The following is a 17,517-nucleotide window of genomic DNA, read 5'->3' as shown; positions in this document are numbered from 1 at the left end:
AGCAAAAAGAGGGATGAAGTGGTTTCCAGCTGACAGCTCTGGTATGTTAATCCCTAAAAACACCTCCCTTCCTCCTCCTCCTCCTCCTCCTCCTCCTGCAGTCAGGAATGCTGCAGCAGGTTATAATTGGCTCCAGGACAGAGAGAAGGAGGATGGAGGAATGAGAGAAAGGTGGAGTGATAAAAAAGACAGAGAGGGAGAGATGTGAGCGAGGAGATTTGGTTTTGATTTGCTCGGCTGTCGTCCAGCTTCAATGTGCGGGAAAAAAAAAGCACAGAGAAAGTAGAAACTGTGATTTCCAGTTCTCGGCAGTGTAAATCTCTTTTTCCTCCTAATTTAGGAGGAAGAGCTTAGAATTAAAACGTCGGGTGAATTCACACAGGCATTACACATTATGGGGCAAAAGCTGAAAACAAACTAAACAATAGCAGCAAAAAAACAAAAGCTAAAAACATAAACAGCTGCTGGTTTAATGATTATAAAGAAACATATCTTAAGGTGACTGCAAGAATTTTAGTTTTCATTTTAGCATTTGGTTTAAAGTTAAACTGCTAATCTCTCCGTTCAACCAAGAGTTGACATTTTACACACACACACACACACACACACAGATGGAGTCTATCTGAGGAGGCTGGTATTCCCAGGCTGAGGTCAGGAGGTGGTGGGGCTGTAATATTTTTCTTTTCTTTTCTTTTTTTTTTTTTTTTGTTCAGTTCAACCTTTCCCATGAAAACTGCCTCAGCTCACACTAAACTGCTTCGTGACTTTGTGTGTGTGTTGATTTTAAAGACACACTGCAGTTTAACCTTTGACCCCCACTGCCGACATAAAACTACTGTAGCTGCAGTTTGGACTGGGTGACTGTTTTTAGTTGGACGTCTTACTGACTGTATGACAGTATATTACCCACAATCCTCTGGTTTGTTTTCCTGAATATTATACACATTTTTTATTTATTTATTTTTTTGAGAACAAGTTTGAAAAAGTTGTTCTATTCACAGATTAGACACAAGGTCCGATATATTGAATGGAGCGTGTACAGAGAGTGTTGCATTATGGGTTGTTTGCAGTCTTAATGTTGTATCTCTGTTGTATCTCTGTTTTTAGAGTGTGTTTAACCTGCAGGAGTTTCTGATGGCGAGTGTGACATGTTTTACTACAGAGGAAATAAATTCCTGATGAGCGAAACGAGAAACTGCGTCTGAAGTGTCTGCCGACGAGAAACCCGGGACTGAATCATCTGTCAAACAGCCAAGAATTAACGTTATCGCAGAGGACGAGGAGCCAGAAAGAGACAGAACAACACTGAACTGAAAATAATTCTGACCGCGTCCAAGAACTAAAGCGACACAAATGTGGGATTTACGTTCTGCTTTGATGGAAGCATTCATGTGTCATTTTTACGCCTAACAACCAGGACTGTCGTTACGCTAGAAATCTTTTCTGTGCAATTACTTGATCTGGAATCGAGTTCAGTACAGGATTAGACCAGTTAAAAACCTGGGAACCTGTGGTGGAAACACAGGGACAGAGACGGAGACAGAGACAGGGACAGGGACAGAGAGAGGACTCACAGCTGCCTCTGCTGCTGCTGCTGGTTAATGACCTTGACTGAAATCATGTTCTCAGCTCAGTAACAATCACTGCTGTTTACATGCTCTCTATTATACTGCGTCTGTAACACACAAAGCATACACACACTGATCTGACAGACCCGCATTTGTAAACAACAGAAGTGTGACATCTGTTTATAGCCCAGTAATATGCTCCTGTATTAAACTACATATTGGATGTATTAATAGGTTTGGGATTATTGGGAATAAGTGGATTAACTGTAACATGTTCAGTGTATGTTTCTATGGATTCTTATTATATCTGCAGGGAATGCATGTGGCCTTTTTTGCATAATAATAACACCACCGTGTGCTGTGTGTGCGGTTTTGTGAATGTGAATACACAGTCAGTCATCCTGCTCGAGTTTCTCCTTCACTTCCATCTTCCACCTCCGCACGGCCCGTTCCCCCTCTCTCTGCCTCTGAATGCGTGGAGGTCATAAATCACAGCGACTCTCAGGACGCTCACGCCTGTCTACGGCTCAGCTATTGTGGAGGGATCCGTTACTGACTCCGCGTGTGTGTGCGTGCAGGTGTACGAGGACGCCTGGGGAGGTGAGGGCCCATATGCATGCATGTGTTTCTCTGTGTGTGTGTGTGAGTGTGTGTGAGTAGTAAAAATAGTCTCAGCCGAGCAGGGAGCGATGGAGTGTTCAGGTCGGGGCGATTGTCTGGAAACAATAGAGGGAAGGAAAACGCTGACGGACCGCTGCAGAACAGTGAGTGCTTTTGTGTCGTCTGAGTGAGGAGCTTCAACTGTGGGAATAAATAATATCCGAATGCAGACAAAGAGAGTTCACAGAAACAGGAAGGAAAACCTGCTGCAAACATTTCAGCAGAGCAGCCGTTCTTATTAGACCGAACCGGTCTGACGTCAGCTTTTGCTTTTAATCGATGGAACAGACCCAGCGAGGAACGAGACTTCCAACGCCGCCGTCCTGATACAAGACCAGATAATTACACATTTCTACGATTTGAAATAATCCACTATTTCACATTTTCACAGTTTGATCCAAGAATCTGTTCAGAAACCTGTTCTCTTCAGTCTCGTCTGTATGTGCTTGATCAGACACCGTAACCTAAATTAAACCCTGTGACTGGTGGAACTGAAGAGTTCAGACTGCAGTTTCATTTTTACATTTGTGCTGTAGGAGATAATCCTCTCGGTTTGTGGCGACTGCAGCTCATCTCATCTTTAAAAGAAACACTAACTTCTGCCAACTATGAGCAAATAACAAATAAATGAGTCGTCTTTCCCCACACAGAGACGTCTCCGGCCAAGAACAATTAAATACACCATTTTAAAACTATTCAATCAGCCACTGACCTTAAATGGAAGACAAATGATAAAGCTGCAGCTGAGGATGTTTGCCTCATGCATTACTTTGTACCACTGAAACCACACTTTGTCCCACTCACCCAAAATGACCCACTGGCCTAAAGAATCAGAAGAGAAAGCAGAAGGAGCATCAGAGGCAAACAGAACATTTTAACACGTCCTTTCCAGTCCTACACAAACACAATCCCATGTAGAAAAACAGAAGCAAGCTAAGTTAAAGTTTGTGCATGAAAATGAACGTTGTTCCAAAAACATTACCACAGTCTGAAGCTGACCACTGACCTGCTGGGATGTTTTCAGCTGTTTAAAACCTGTGTGGGTGGATAAAGATGCCCAGGTGCTGCTCAAACAGATCTGGCTTTCAGACGACAGCTGTTTTTTATGGATGGGCAACCATGCCACAGAAATAAAAATAAAACAGATGAAATTATGAATCCGTTTGACAGCACCGACAGGACTGTTACAGGTTTCGGCCAAACACAGTGAAAGTTGCAGTGATTCTTTGTTTTTTTTTTCCACTTGGGGGCAGCAGAACAAGATAAAAACTTTATCCCTGTGTGTGATCTCATGAACGGTCAGAAAACCAAAACAATGGAAGCAGAATGAAAGGCTGTGTTCATGTGAAGTATTTATCGTTACATACCAGTACAGGTTAACAGGTTTAAATCTGACGTGCTATGCAGTGTATGTACACAGCTTCTGGTTAATATGCACAGCCTGTTTTACATATTCCAGTATTATATTATTCACCCATAATGGGCTAACAGCTAGCAGAGGGCCAGTTAGCTTGCTCCAGGTGGTTTGTCTTTCTGTTTCTCTGTCCATCCGTCTGTGTTGGCCAGCGGAGCGGTGGCCTGTTAGCCGGTTAGCCGTTGGGCTTTATAGAAACAGACGTCTCTACAGGAACGAGGTGGACACTGGCCAGAGTTCATTAGCATCCAGTCTGGATTAGCTGCTAGCTTGCCAAGATTGCTGCAGCTAGCCAAAAGAGACAACAGGCCCATAGGGAACGACTGGACAGGCTAATGCTAACGCTAATGCCAAGTCTAATCAGCGGCAGACAGGAGGAGAGGCAGAGAGGAAGGTGGCAGGGGGACAGCAGCAGCTCTTCCTGAATCACAATGGAGGAACAGAAACTCATCTTCATAAAGTCAATACAAGCAATCAGAGAGAAAAAGCCCCGACTGAAATTAAACAATGGAGCGCACGGTACATTAAAAAAACTGAAGAAACGAAGAATCACTTCAACCCCAAAAGATCTGTGCCGAGGGGACTCAGAAGCGAAAGGCTGGAAAGCTCGTGGTTTAACATGTGCACAGCTTCATTCATTCACAAATGTTCACTCTGTCATTCATCAGCAAATAGTTTCATGAAATTTCACTGACTAACACAAACTCCTGCTTCTACACTTTTGTTTCCGTATGGATTAGACAAAGGAGATTCCTGTTAATTAGTGATGCTGACTGCTGTGGTTTCCTGCCTTCGGTCTTTACGCTCCGCTAAATGTGGACGATGTGATGTGTTCAAAACCACAATAATCAAAGTTTAGGATCGAAATCAAACTGAATTAAATTCTCATTGTCCACAGTGAGAGTGTGGAGGAGACAAGGACACGTGGATTTACTGATCAAAGGGCAGAAGTGAGTAATTTAGGGAAACTAATAAAGGCAAAGTTAGTTCAAAGGTATAAAGACCAACTGAGGGCCTGAATTAAAAATACAGGGGGAACTGCTGTGTTCCACTGACTTTCAGGTTACTGCAGGTGAGGCTACAAACAGCGGCTCCTCCCCACATGCACACTCTGATAACACCTGCAGAGACAGACTGGTACTCTGACCCCACTCCTTCAGTGACCCCCACCCCCCAACAGACACCCCGCCACAGGGCCCTCAGCTCTCACCTGAGGACACCTAGAAATACTGATGAACGTCAACAACAACAACTTCCCACCTGTGCAGTACACACACACACACACACACACACACCACAGGAAGCGAGGAAGTTTCATTTTAAAAGGCTCTCAATAATGTGACCTGTGTGTGTAAACGGTAAATGGGCTGATTTAGTCTCATCGACCACTGAAAGCACTTTACACAACAAACCACATTCTCACACATTCAGTCAGTACTATTCCATACATACAGCCTTTTTCTATCAGAGCTGCCCCCGGAGCAGACATTTTATTTGACCTTTAACCTCCTGCCTGGCTGTAAAGTTGTGAATCAGACATTTTACTCAGCGTGGCTCAGTGTATCAGACACTGAGTGCAGAATGTAAAAGGAAGCACTTTATATTACAGGTCCATACCAACCTATAGACTCTCAGGAAACTGTATTAAACAGCATTAGGTTTAGTTTTGTTAGGCGGCAGATCGAACGAGATGAAGACGCACACTCTCTCTTACACTGTTTTTACTTTACATGCAAACTTTAGCTTATGAAAGACAAACAGGAAACATTAAATTAAACAGGAAGTGCCTGGATTTCTTCATGTCCCTCCGTGATCTCTGTGACAAAAGAACACATATGTTCACGAATGAAGTTTAAAACACACGTATTCAGATCATGTGCTGCATATAGAGCACCTGTGGTGTAAATATGTTTCTAATATGTACTGTTCTACAGTTATTTTTTCACAAGAACACGAAGAAGTTTCATCCTAATTAAGCCAATTAGCTCATTAATTCGTTTTTTATACTAACTTGTTTTTTTTGTCTTTTTTCGCTGCATGCTGTGCATCTGCATCATGGATCTGTCAGTTGTTTATTAACGCAGTTGTTCTTGCTGTTTTTCTGTTCCGTCTTTTTTACTTCTGCTCGATAATTTCCTAAAAACTGAAATAGAGTTTGAGTTGTAGGTAAGAACCTGCTCTAATGAGCTGAAGACTTCCTTCTTTCCCTAAACCACAAATCCCTGTTCCACAAATGTCCTAAAATTGAACAGTTACACACCAGAAAATGATCCTGAAATTAGCATTAAATTAAAGTGTGAAGGAAGTGGCACCAATGCAGAATATAAGGATGTTTTAATAGTAGTGAAGTGGTGAAAAGCTCGTGTCTCCGCTTTGAGCTCAGGTTGTCTGTGGGTTTATTTAAAGTCAGCGTTGCAGCACGAACAGTTCCACCTCGTTCGTTAATTTGCTGCGGTGTGAGGCAGGAACATGTTTACCGCTCCAAAACAGGAAGCTGGGTTTTGTCAGCCAGCAGATAATTTAACAACAATGTTTTTTAAAGCCAGAGACAAAGAAGAAAATGAAAGGCACAGTGTCTCTGTGTGTGTTTTTCTCGGTTTTAATCCTGCTGTGAATTGTAGCAAATGTATTCCAGCACCACAGAGGCGTAGCTTGTTAATTCACTGCAAACACCACGACCAAGCCAGAGCGTTACAATTAAACAGGAATGAATGTAATCCAGGACTTTCTGCCACCCAGAAAATCCCAACGTGGTGAAAAGAGGGGAGAGAAATTAATGTAATTATCAGAAATCAAACTGCTTCCAATCGATTTTTTCTTCTTCAGTTTAGACAGTATCAAACAGAATCTTTTGGTTTTGTATGGGTTGAAAAAGGCCCCTGCGAGGGAGACGACCATCACCCAGTGTTAAACTGTACTGCTCGTCTCACTTGTCCTTGATGCGTCGAGCTTCTATAAATGCATCTGCTTAAGACGTCTGTGTCTGTTCCAGCTCGCAGGATTTCCATCACATGTGGATCTTTGAGTTGTAGTGAGCCAATTTAAATTATTTACAGTGAGCAACACACAGCTTTTAGTGTCAGAAAAAGGAACGGGCTCTAACCACAGGATTCCTGCGTCTGATCACTGACTACATGGTTCAGGGCCTGTTATGACAGCGAGTGCTCTGACATGATGTACTGATATGGTCGTGTTGTATTAATAGTAAACCATCAACAGCATTTTAGCTAACCCCCAACACTTGATCGCACATCGAGTTACCATCATCGCAGAACTTTTGTCACTGAGCAGTAAAAAAAAAAAAAAAAAAAAACACTGGAAAAATCTGCCTCGTAATAAAGCGAAATGCTCCTTTAAAAGAGGATGTACCGTCTCGTCAGAGGCTGTAACCATGGCAACACACTGACGGGGAGGCTGAAATCTCAGTTATGTCAGCAGAATCTCAGACAGGTGGATCATAGGTAAGTGTGTGTGTGTGTGTGTGTGTGTGTGTGTGCATGTGTGTTTGTTTACTACTGTGGCGACGAAAGGTAAAAGGTCAGCAGAGGACGCCAGCTGTAACCGTGCCAACCAGTCTACAGACACAAAACAGGCTGTTGCCGTAGAGACCCAAACAAAGCATCAGTCAGTCACTTCACTGAGCTTTAACGCGGAGAAGCCAGAGAGAGATTTAGTGTGTATTAGAAGTGCTTATGATGTTACAGATATTGGCTGCTGTGTATTATCATTATTGTTTTATGTTACAGTGTGTTCAGTGATTACAGCGTGAGTGAATAATGAGGCATGTCAGCGAGAGAGGAGAAATACTTTATGATAAATAGGAAAATAAATTAAACCGACTGAGAAAGAGACACCATGTCTTCTAACTTATTATCCAATTATGTTCTATCTGTGTGTGTGTGTGTGTGTGCGCGCTCTCACATGTTTTTATGTGGTGGGACTGTGCTGTTAAAGGAACAGTCCAACATGTTTGGAAAATCCTTTTCAGCTGTGAAGATGAGTCATGTCCATGTGTCCAGTACCAGGTCCGTCTTCTATAAAGGACTAAAACTGTCAGACCAGAGACCAGGTCCACACCCAGAGTCCTGTCTGTGGTTTAGGCAACAAAAGCTAAGCTTGGTTAAGGTTCAGGAAAGAGAACGTGGTGGTTCTGGTTAAATGCAAATATGTGTCTGAAATCACTGTGAACTTTTTCTGCACTGAACCAGACCAGGATCTTCTCCTGTCCAGAACCAGGTGCTGTCAGGGTCTGAACAGAACCATGGAGCAGAACCATGGAGCAGAACCATGGAACAGTTCAATGATGCTGGAGTCACTACAGGTGGACGTTGAACTGAGAAACATCAGCGAACATTTTTCTGATATGTTCAGTGTCACAGTAACGGCCGTTTGCCAAACGTGTAAATTAACAACATTTCCTCATTAAGCTCATTGGAAACAGCGTCAGCGTCATTTGTAGGAGACAGTGATTCCAGCACAGAGACACAGAACAAAGATAATCACACGTGGGACAGAGCTAGGCTAGCAGTTTCCCCCGCTTCCAGTCTTTGTGCTAAGCTAAACACGTACAGGGATCAGCACAGATCAGGGATCATCCATCTCCTGACCCACGTCTGAGGAAACAGTTAGTGAGGATTTCACAGAAAGTTGGACTGAATAGAAATCACGAGGATGAACTAAGTGAAAGTGTCAGCCAAAGAAGACACACACACTCACCCACACACACACACACACACTCACCCACACACACACACACACACACTCACCGACACGCGCACACACACACTTTCACTGAGCCAACGCCGATGCCAAAAACAAGAATAACAACATGGACTCTTGTAAGGACACTTGCACCATAAGTCACTTCATGTGCACGCACACGCAAGCACACTCACACACACTCACACACACACACACACACAGTATCAGTGTATTAATATTCAGTCGGTACAGTAGCTGTGTTTACAGAGAGAGAGGGAGAATGAGACAGTGATGGAGGACAGCTCGCTCGCCCGGTCCTTGCTCAGCCTCTCAATTACCTCTGACTGTGATTAATACATCAGACTGCATTAGCCTCCCTCTCTTTTTCTTTATCTCTTCTTCTCCCCTCTCTCCTCCTCCGCTTAGTTCAGCCCTCCTTAGTCTTTCTCCTCCTCCCTCCTTTCATGCCTCCCTCCATCCTCCCCTCCTCCCCCCTCCTTGTTTGTTTCCTCCGTAGCCAAACAGAAAAACAAACTTTATTCCTCCTGCAGAGGAATGTGGCGACTGGTTTTGGCGGAGCCGGTTTGTGGTAGTGGGTCCAGTGGTTTTTTGGGGAGGGGGCGGGTGTGAGGGTGGAGTGGGCGGAGTCATGAGAACGCTGTGGTTAACCGAGCGGCGGCGTTCCAGAGACGTTGTAATGACAGAGAGATGGCAGAAAGATGGAGCCTCTGCTGGGAAGCAAAGCGCGTAAACATCCACTGTGAGACCCTTGGTGCTGTTAATGTTTACTGCTGTGTGAAATGTCTGCTGGTCTGTATTTCACTTTATTATATTTTTATATCCGGTTGAATTATGTAATAAGTTTGATACCAAACACTGTACAACTCTCACAGACATCACCTGTACTCAACAGTTCTCAAAGACAGGTTGTTACCTGTCTCCCGGTTTCTCATCTTTGCATTTTAAAAGCTACACAGCGTCCATCTGTCTGCAAACTGCTAAACATACAAAACAAACGCGGGTCAGTACGCTCGATGAGTGTCAGCGCAGCTCTGATATTTTAAACGTTAGTGAGGACAGCCCCCCTTCGCTGTTCAAACACAAGAGTCCGTCACATCATTTTGCTAAACCATAACATGCTACATTACACAGTTTCACACCGTGCTCACATAACACATTGTACTATAATATACCAATACACCAGAATAATAAACCAATATATGCTGCATGATGGAAAAATGATAATAACACACAAACATACCACATCACACAGTAATGTATCACAGCATAGAACCGTATCATGCTAATTCATGCAGCAATTCCCATCTAAAGACTCTGACACTGTGCTGTGTCATATCCACATCATTAGGAAATGTTTTTATTCTGCCTGCCTGTCTGCCTGCCTGCCTGCCTGTGTCTGCCTGTCTGTCTGTCTGTGTCTGTCTGCCTGCCTGTCTGTGTCTGCCTGCCTGCCTGCCTGCCTGTCTGTCTGTGTCTGTCTGCCTGCCTGCCTGCCTGCCTGCCTGTCTGTCTGTCTGTCTGCCTGCCTGTCTGTCTGTGTCTGTCTGCCTGCCTGTCTGTCTGTCTTCCTGCCTGTCTGCTTGTCTGCCTGCCTGTCTGTGCCTGTCTGTCTGTCTGCCTGTCTGCCTGCCTGCCTGTCTGCCTGTCTTCCTGCCTGCCTGTCTGTCTGTCTGTCTGTCTGTCTGCCTGCCTGCCTGCCTGTCTGTCTGTCTGTCTGTCTGTCTGTCTGCCTGTCTGCCTGCCTGCCTGTCTGCCTGCCTGTCTGTCTGTCTGTCTGTCTGTCTGTCTGTCTGTCTGCCTGCCTGCCTGCCTGCCTGCCTGTCTGTCTGTGTCTGCCTGCCTGTCTGCCTGTCTTCCTGCCTGCCTGTCTGTCTGTCTGTCTGTCTGCCTGTCTGCCTGCCTGCCTGTCTGTCTGTCTGTGTCTGTCTGCCTGCCTGTCTGTGTCTGCCTGCCTGCCTGCCTGTGCCTGCCTGCCTGCCTGCCTGCCTGCCTGCCTGTCTGTCTGTCTGTCTGTCTGCCTGCCTGTCTGTGTCTGTCTGCCTGCCTGTCTGTCTGTCTTCCTGCCTGTCTGCTTGTCTGCCTGCCTGCCTGTCTGTGCCTGTCTGTCTGTCTGCCTGTCTGTCTGCCTGCCTGTCTGCCTGTCTTCCTGCCTGCCTGCCTGCCTGCCTGCCTGTCTGTCTGCCTGTCTGTCTGCCTGTCTGCCTGCCTGCCTGTCTGCCTGCCTGTCTAACACAATGTGGAATATAAACAACAGAAAAATCCAGTGTGCTTCTGTGTATAAGCTAAATGATGTTCTTAATAATGGCTGGACAATCTTCAGTGTCTCTCTCTTGTTTTCTTTGGTAAGTGGCCTCCGATTACACACACTCCTAGAAATCTGGAAAATAATGACATGGACCTGATTGCAGCCTTCGCTCACTCTGCACAAAGAGAAACTTTAATTATTGATCAGAAAACGCTTGTTACGGCCTCGTCGGGTCGGACGGCCTCTGCTACTGCTCACATCCTCTGCTCTCTATCCTGCTCCCTTCAATGGGTCTTTCCCAGAGACTGTGGGGGAGCTGTGGAGTGGGGGAGGTGGGGGGAGGGTGGTTGGGAGGAGGGAGATCCAATGAGAAGTTGTGGCGAGTGTTGACACCATGGCAGAAAAAGACGACGCCACATTCCTCGTCTCATCATTCCCATAACTTCCCGTTTGACTCTGCTGGGAGTTTATCACTTATGAATGATGACATGACTCAAATAAATAATACAAGACAGATGGAGAGGAAGAAAAGTGTGTGTGTGTGAGGTAGAGAGAGAGAGAGAGAGAGAGAGAGAGAGAGAGAGAGAGAGAGAGAGAGAGAGAGAGAGAGTGTGTGGTTCAGTGTTTTGTCAGATGAAAACAAAAGAAGGATGAGAGACAGTGAGCAGAAAAATACACTGCTCCATTGTGTGTGTGTGTGTGTGCTGTGTGTGTGTGTTCTTTCTGAACGTGTGTGTGTCCTTTTTGTGTGTCTGTTTGTGTGTGTGTGTGTGTGTGTGAATGTGTCATAAAGTATTAAATCTAACAGTACAGTTTTGCTAAATCTGCGTCCATCGCAGCAAATCTGCAAACACATGAAAGCTCTCAGAGACAGAAAACTACCTGGGGGGGTGGGGACAATGGAGGACAGAAGGAAGGATGGAAGGAAAGGAAAGAAGGAGAGTAAAGCCTTCCCTCCATCCTCCTTACTCTGAATGAACAGCAGCTCTTTGAAGGAGAGAGAGAGCGAGAGAGAGAATTAGGATTCAACTGCGGTGGTCGGCCGAGCGAGCACCGACTTAGATTAATCACCTGCATGCACAAAATATACACACACACACACACACACACACACACACACACATCTTACTGAAGCAGTGCTGACACAAGAACACAAATACGCTCACACACACACTCACACAGTGTGTACAGGCAGGATGTAGCAGTAAAAAGTGAGAAGCAGTTGAAAGCCAAACTGTGTCTGTCCACATGGGAAAAGTCATTAAACCCCCCCAAACCTGCAGGAACACACAGCAGCTGATCTGTCACGCACACACACACACACACACACACACACACACACACTTCTACATCTGAATGTGTGTGAGAGAGGGTTCAGCTGCAGCAGAGATTCAAAGCCACACCTCTGTGTCTAACGCTCACAAAGGTCATCGGTTTGTTATCATTTGAAAACGTTTGTGTTTTCTCTCCGTGACGCTGAAACACTTTTGTGTGTCTGTTCCCTCCCGTTTGGTGTGTGTCGGGAATGAAAACTCTAATAATCACATCCTCAGTTCAGAACACTCTGTCCACACAAATGCACACACACAATTCATTCACACGCATAAAAACTAGTTAAAAATACAAAATTTGATCATGTAAGTTCACAAATTCTTTGCGTTATGGGTCCATGTTGTTGATCTGACCGACAAAACGGTGACTCTCTGTCAGAGCAGAACATTTCCAAGCTTAACGTTCCTGCAGAACAGCTGCAGATCCTCGGACAACAGCTGCCTACAATTACGGAAAAAGGTGCGTTATCTATATTTGTGAGATGCTTTTAAAGACGTGCACCTTCAGTAAGAACTCATGGGTTTGGAGCTGAGAGCCACAGACAGAGTGCAGAGGTCACAAAGTACCGAGGGACGGGCTGAGGGACGGGCTGAGGGACGGATGCGTTGACAGACTGTAAAGCTTTTTAAAATAAAAGAACTAACCAGTGGCAGGAAGATGGTGGAAAGCAGCAGCAGTGTTAGGTGTATGTGACCTGCGTAGTCGCAGAGACGTCTACAAACATCTTATTTTGTCTTACAGTCCAAACCCTGAGAGAATCAGTCTAAGAACTGCAGTGTGTTTGCCATTAATGACTCACATGATCAAACTCTTTGACTGGCTAATTAATTTCACAACTAACGGTGTCAGCTCTGTAAGAATTCTTTCTTTTCAATGGTCAATGGGAGGATGTGTCTACTTCCTGGAAAGAGTCTCATCCTTTCTTTACCATCCCTGCTCCATCACTACAGGAGTTCACCAAGACACAGGAAGTGATGTCAGCATTTCCTGTGCAGAGAAGCAGGACTAGGCCGGTTTCAGGAAGTGTGTGTGGGCTGTGGTCCGACTGTTTAAGGCATCCCCCAGGGAAGACCCCCCCTCCCCCACCCCCACCCCTGCACACATAAACTTATACACACATACATATACACAGGAAGGAACAAAACAATGGATGAGCCTCAACAGGAAGCTACAGGAGGAAAAAACAAACGCTCCCTGCCGTGCTGCAGGGGAATCCCTTGAAGTGTGTGTCGGGACGCACATGTACATGTGCATGTGTGCGTGCATGTGTGTGTGTGTGTGTGAGTGTGTATGTGGTTAGATGACTAAATGTAAATGTAGTCTCAGTTTGGTCTGTTTGTCTTTCACTTAGTTTGAGCCTGTAAACATCACTGTACTTAGCTGAACTGTCTCAGCTGCTGATTTAACAGCAGGTATTTTCTTATTGATCCGGCCGACAGACCTCTGATTGGTCGGTTGATTTTCCAATCGGGAAAACAGCCGAACTATTGGAATCACTGATAAAAATGTGGATGATGAGGTCTGGATGAAGACAGGGTGGCTGGAATTCAAGATTTAGACACTTGCTTTTTATCTGCATTTTTCATTTATGTTTCATTCTACAGAAATAAGTATCGACCTTTTACTTCTGTTACTTCGACTTGGCCTGATATCTATATTTCTATCTATCTGGAAGAACTGAGTAATTTGATTGTAATTACTGGGCGAGCCGGGGCTGTGTTCACTTGGTTCACTTCCAATTCATTAATTTAATTGCTCATATAACTCAGAGAGCTGTTAGTCATTCAGTCAGAGAACAGCAGGTCAGGTGAGCTTATATGGCGAGGAACATGGATGGAACTTCTCTGGAAATCAACAACCGTCCTGTTCTCTCCACAGCCAGTACACAATTACTTCTTTCTTTAGAAGCTGGTTAATGCCTCATTATTTCCTAATGAGTTCTGGAGTTTCCTGGAAAATAAAACGTGTGGTTTGGTGCTAACTGAATGAAAAACAGAAACAGTGTTGTGAGACTCTCAGTTTACTTAGTTCAACTAGTTGTGTTGAGTTTATTTAACGACATCCAGGTGAATTTCTGTAAAAGAAATCCTGCCATTTAAACCCCAGTGAATATTTCTCACCTCTTCGTTCACAGTTGGAAACTTTAGTCTTAATTTATGATTGTTTGTTCGGACTCAATAAAAATTCTGCGTGCGTAGCTCACCTGCTCTCCTCTGAGTAAAAGTCTCGAGGTTGTGCTAACTTAGCATTTAGAAATAACTGGAAGTGTCATAACTGATCTCTCTCCAGTTAACCTGTAATTAACTCCAACTGATGGAGTTTTTTCCAGGAGGCTTAAGAGATTATTTGGAAATAATTGGAATTTTAAAAGAAGAAAATAAAGCTCAAAAAATGTTAACGAAATAAAAAAAAAAAACTTGGTACTGTGAAACTTGTTTTGCCCGTTTTGTGCCTGAGGGAAAATAAAAAGGATGTTTTTGTGTCAGATGAAGCTCGGTCAGTTTTTTTTCTCCTGCAGTCTGACGACACTTCACCAGCTGTATGTTTACATGTGTGCCATGTGACTGTGACATCAGTTTGACCTGGAACATTTGGTCATATGACCTCACATCACCGCAGTCCTGTTACCATTAAACCACTCAATCTGTCAATCAAACCATCGAACCAGCTGTACAAACATACACACATACACACACACACATAAACACACACACACACACACACACAGTTGGACTCCTGGCTGTCACCTCGTTCTGCACTGTGTTGACTGGTGTGACCTCTGGCTTTGTTTACCCTCAAACAAAAGACTATGCGCTCATAATACACACACACACACACACACACACACACACCCACACACACACACACACACACCCACACACACGCACACACACACAACAATAGAGACAAATGGCAGTCAATAACTTCCTCCCTCCATCTTTATGGAACTCGTTAACTTCTCTCTCCCTAATGGCTCTCTGCTGCGCCTTTTGTTAGCCATCCTGCTACACACACACACACACACACACACACACACACACACACACACACACACACACACACACACACACACACACACACACACACACACAGCAGTCAATGGACCTTCCTGTGTTGAGGAATCTTCAGTGAGAGGAAACTTTTTTTTATGTAGTTATATATATATCTCTACATATTTTAATTTTCCCTGTGCCTAATGTTCAACATAAAGTCTGACATCTTGTTTCTGTCTTATACAAAGTCAGTTGAGTTGATGATTTCAGTCCCATGACATCAGACGTACATGGACGTATTGGCAAACAGCTTCGTGAGGCTCCACTCAGACACAGCAGCAGCGCCGGCGTCTGAGGTTAAACCTGCACTTTAATTTATTTCTGGGCTGCTACGCCCATGATCATGCTAAAAATATGATAACCCACATTCATCAAGAATAATCTGAATACAGTGCAGCTCCTCTTCCACTCACACATGAACCTGCTGTCTGTCTTTGTGTGGTGTTTGAACATTACCAACTCCTCTGAGTGTGTCTCTACCTGCATGCAGCACAATTAAAGACCTCACTGTGTCTCTGTCTGTCTGTGCGTCTCTCTCTATAGGAGGATTATCTGTCAGACAGACAGTTTCTTCTCTGTAAGTCGGCGTCATCAATCTCCAATCTGTCAGTCTTATTGATGAGCCCACAGAGCCGCTGCCAGCTGGCAGCTGCAGGGAGAGACGGACGGACAGAGAGAAAGAGAGACGGATGGAGTGATAAAGAGAGTGATAAATAAAGGAATGTCTCCCTGGAGCGGTAAGCCCCACCCACCTGGTAAAAGACATTAAAAGTCCCATCTGATGCAGGTTTTATGACTTTGATCAGGGTAATGTTCTCCCTGATGTGCTTGTCTTAAATGTTATTTATTTACCTTCCTGACATGGTGGCTATTTTAACGTTTGTCCCAGCACTGCAGAGGATTCACTGAACCTGTTAAACTGGTAATAAACTGGTGATAAACTGGTCAGAGTAAGGGTCACCTGTTTATATGATCTTGAGCCTTACTGTTAAAAGCTTGACCTTCAACACAGCAGCTCTTTCGGAGACTTGGTGTGAGAAACAGCTGGGACAAAATCTGATAGATGGTCACGAGAAAACTGCTTTCCAACCTGGGAGGTGGGCCACCTTAAAGGGGTCGTACGACCTTCATTTACAGGTAGAATAAAATGATATCATTAGTTAGTGTTTGCTTTTCTTTCTTTTGATACCGGATGTTGATGTAAAACAGTGACTGAGATTAAAGAGCCGACTCTGAGCTTTAATTTAAGAGTGTTTACATCCAAATACAAATGTTGAGTCAACTCCATTAGAGGACAATACAGCAGGACACTGACCCTAAACACAAACACAGGGACACCAAGGAGGTGTTAGGGTCAAACAGTGGAATGTTCTTACCTGGCCAAGTGAGTCTCATCACCTGTGATTCTCTGCTGATAACCAGACTCAAGGCAAAAAACCCAGAAAATAAGAGAGAAGAGAAGAAGCTGATATTTAAAGTAAAGCTTGTTAATGTCCACAGGGGTGGAATCTTCAGGTGACCACATACTTTCGGCCTTATGGTGCATGTAGAAATATGTGGCCCAGTATTTAATAAGCACAATGTGCAGACTTTCAGGCTGCCATAATGTTAAGAAGAAAAGTTTCTCAGATTGTTAATGTGGTTCTGACTGAATCATAAGAATCTAAACACACTGAAAGACACAAACTGTGTTTCTGTCTCTGCTCCTGTGTCTCATTCCGTCTCCCTCTTGCTCTGGATTTCTTGGATGGAGTCAGATAACAGACGAGCAGAATTTCAAACAGGACACACACACACACACACACACACACACACACACACAAACTGACGTCTCTCTCACTCTCTCTCTCGCTCGCTCTGTTACTGAGCTGTGAATGACACCTTCATCCCCGTCGCTTTAACATTCAAACATATCTACACACCAGGAATTAAATCTTACACACACACACACACGCTGAGAACAGTGTCCAGATGTGTAAATGAAGTGCAGCTGTTTTAACATCGCTCTGTTTTCACTGCGCTCTCCTCCACTTCACCTCCACTTATCTCATACATCATCTCCTCCAACACCCACTCCTACTCATCCTCCTCTTCCTCCTTGGAAGAGGAGGAGTCTTGGGCACAGACAGGTAAAAGGATCTCCTGTCATGGTTAGGCCCCGGTCGGTAATCCATCCATGCCTCTTCCTCCTCTTCCTCTACCTCTGCTCTCCTCCTCTGTCTGACCATGTGTTCAGTCCCCAGCAGGTGAAACTGTCCGAGTCAAAGGTTGTTGTGTGCAAACAGAATAATATTGACACAAGGTGGGAGCTGCGCCGTGTGTGATGGGTGAGTTCTCAGCTCCACCTCTGTCCTAGTGCTGGAAACCACTCCCTGTTAGCTGAAACCTCCCCCCTCTCTCTCTCTTTCTCCCAGTCTTTCTACGTCTTTCTCAGAGGACGATCGAGGACAAGTGAGCGATCGCCTTCCTCGTCTTTCCTCGCCTCTGCTCGAATTAAACAGATCAGATCAGGGTTAGTTAACG

The 17,517-nt window shown here is 44.6% G+C and overlaps 1 protein-coding gene across 1 annotated transcript in view; it reads right to left on the bottom strand.

Moving 5' to 3' along the window:
* LOC121188221 (protocadherin-1-like) overlaps nt 1-17,517 on the bottom strand; it is a 157,504-nt gene that overhangs the window by 82,947 nt on the left and 57,040 nt on the right. The window lies entirely within an intron of this gene.

This window comes from Toxotes jaculatrix, chromosome 10 (genome assembly GCF_017976425.1).
Source record: "Toxotes jaculatrix isolate fToxJac2 chromosome 10, fToxJac2.pri, whole genome shotgun sequence".
Taxonomy (NCBI): domain Eukaryota; kingdom Metazoa; phylum Chordata; class Actinopteri; family Toxotidae; genus Toxotes; species Toxotes jaculatrix.
The sequence above is the reverse complement of the archived record's forward strand: the minus strand, read 5'-3'. Positions and strand labels throughout refer to the sequence as shown.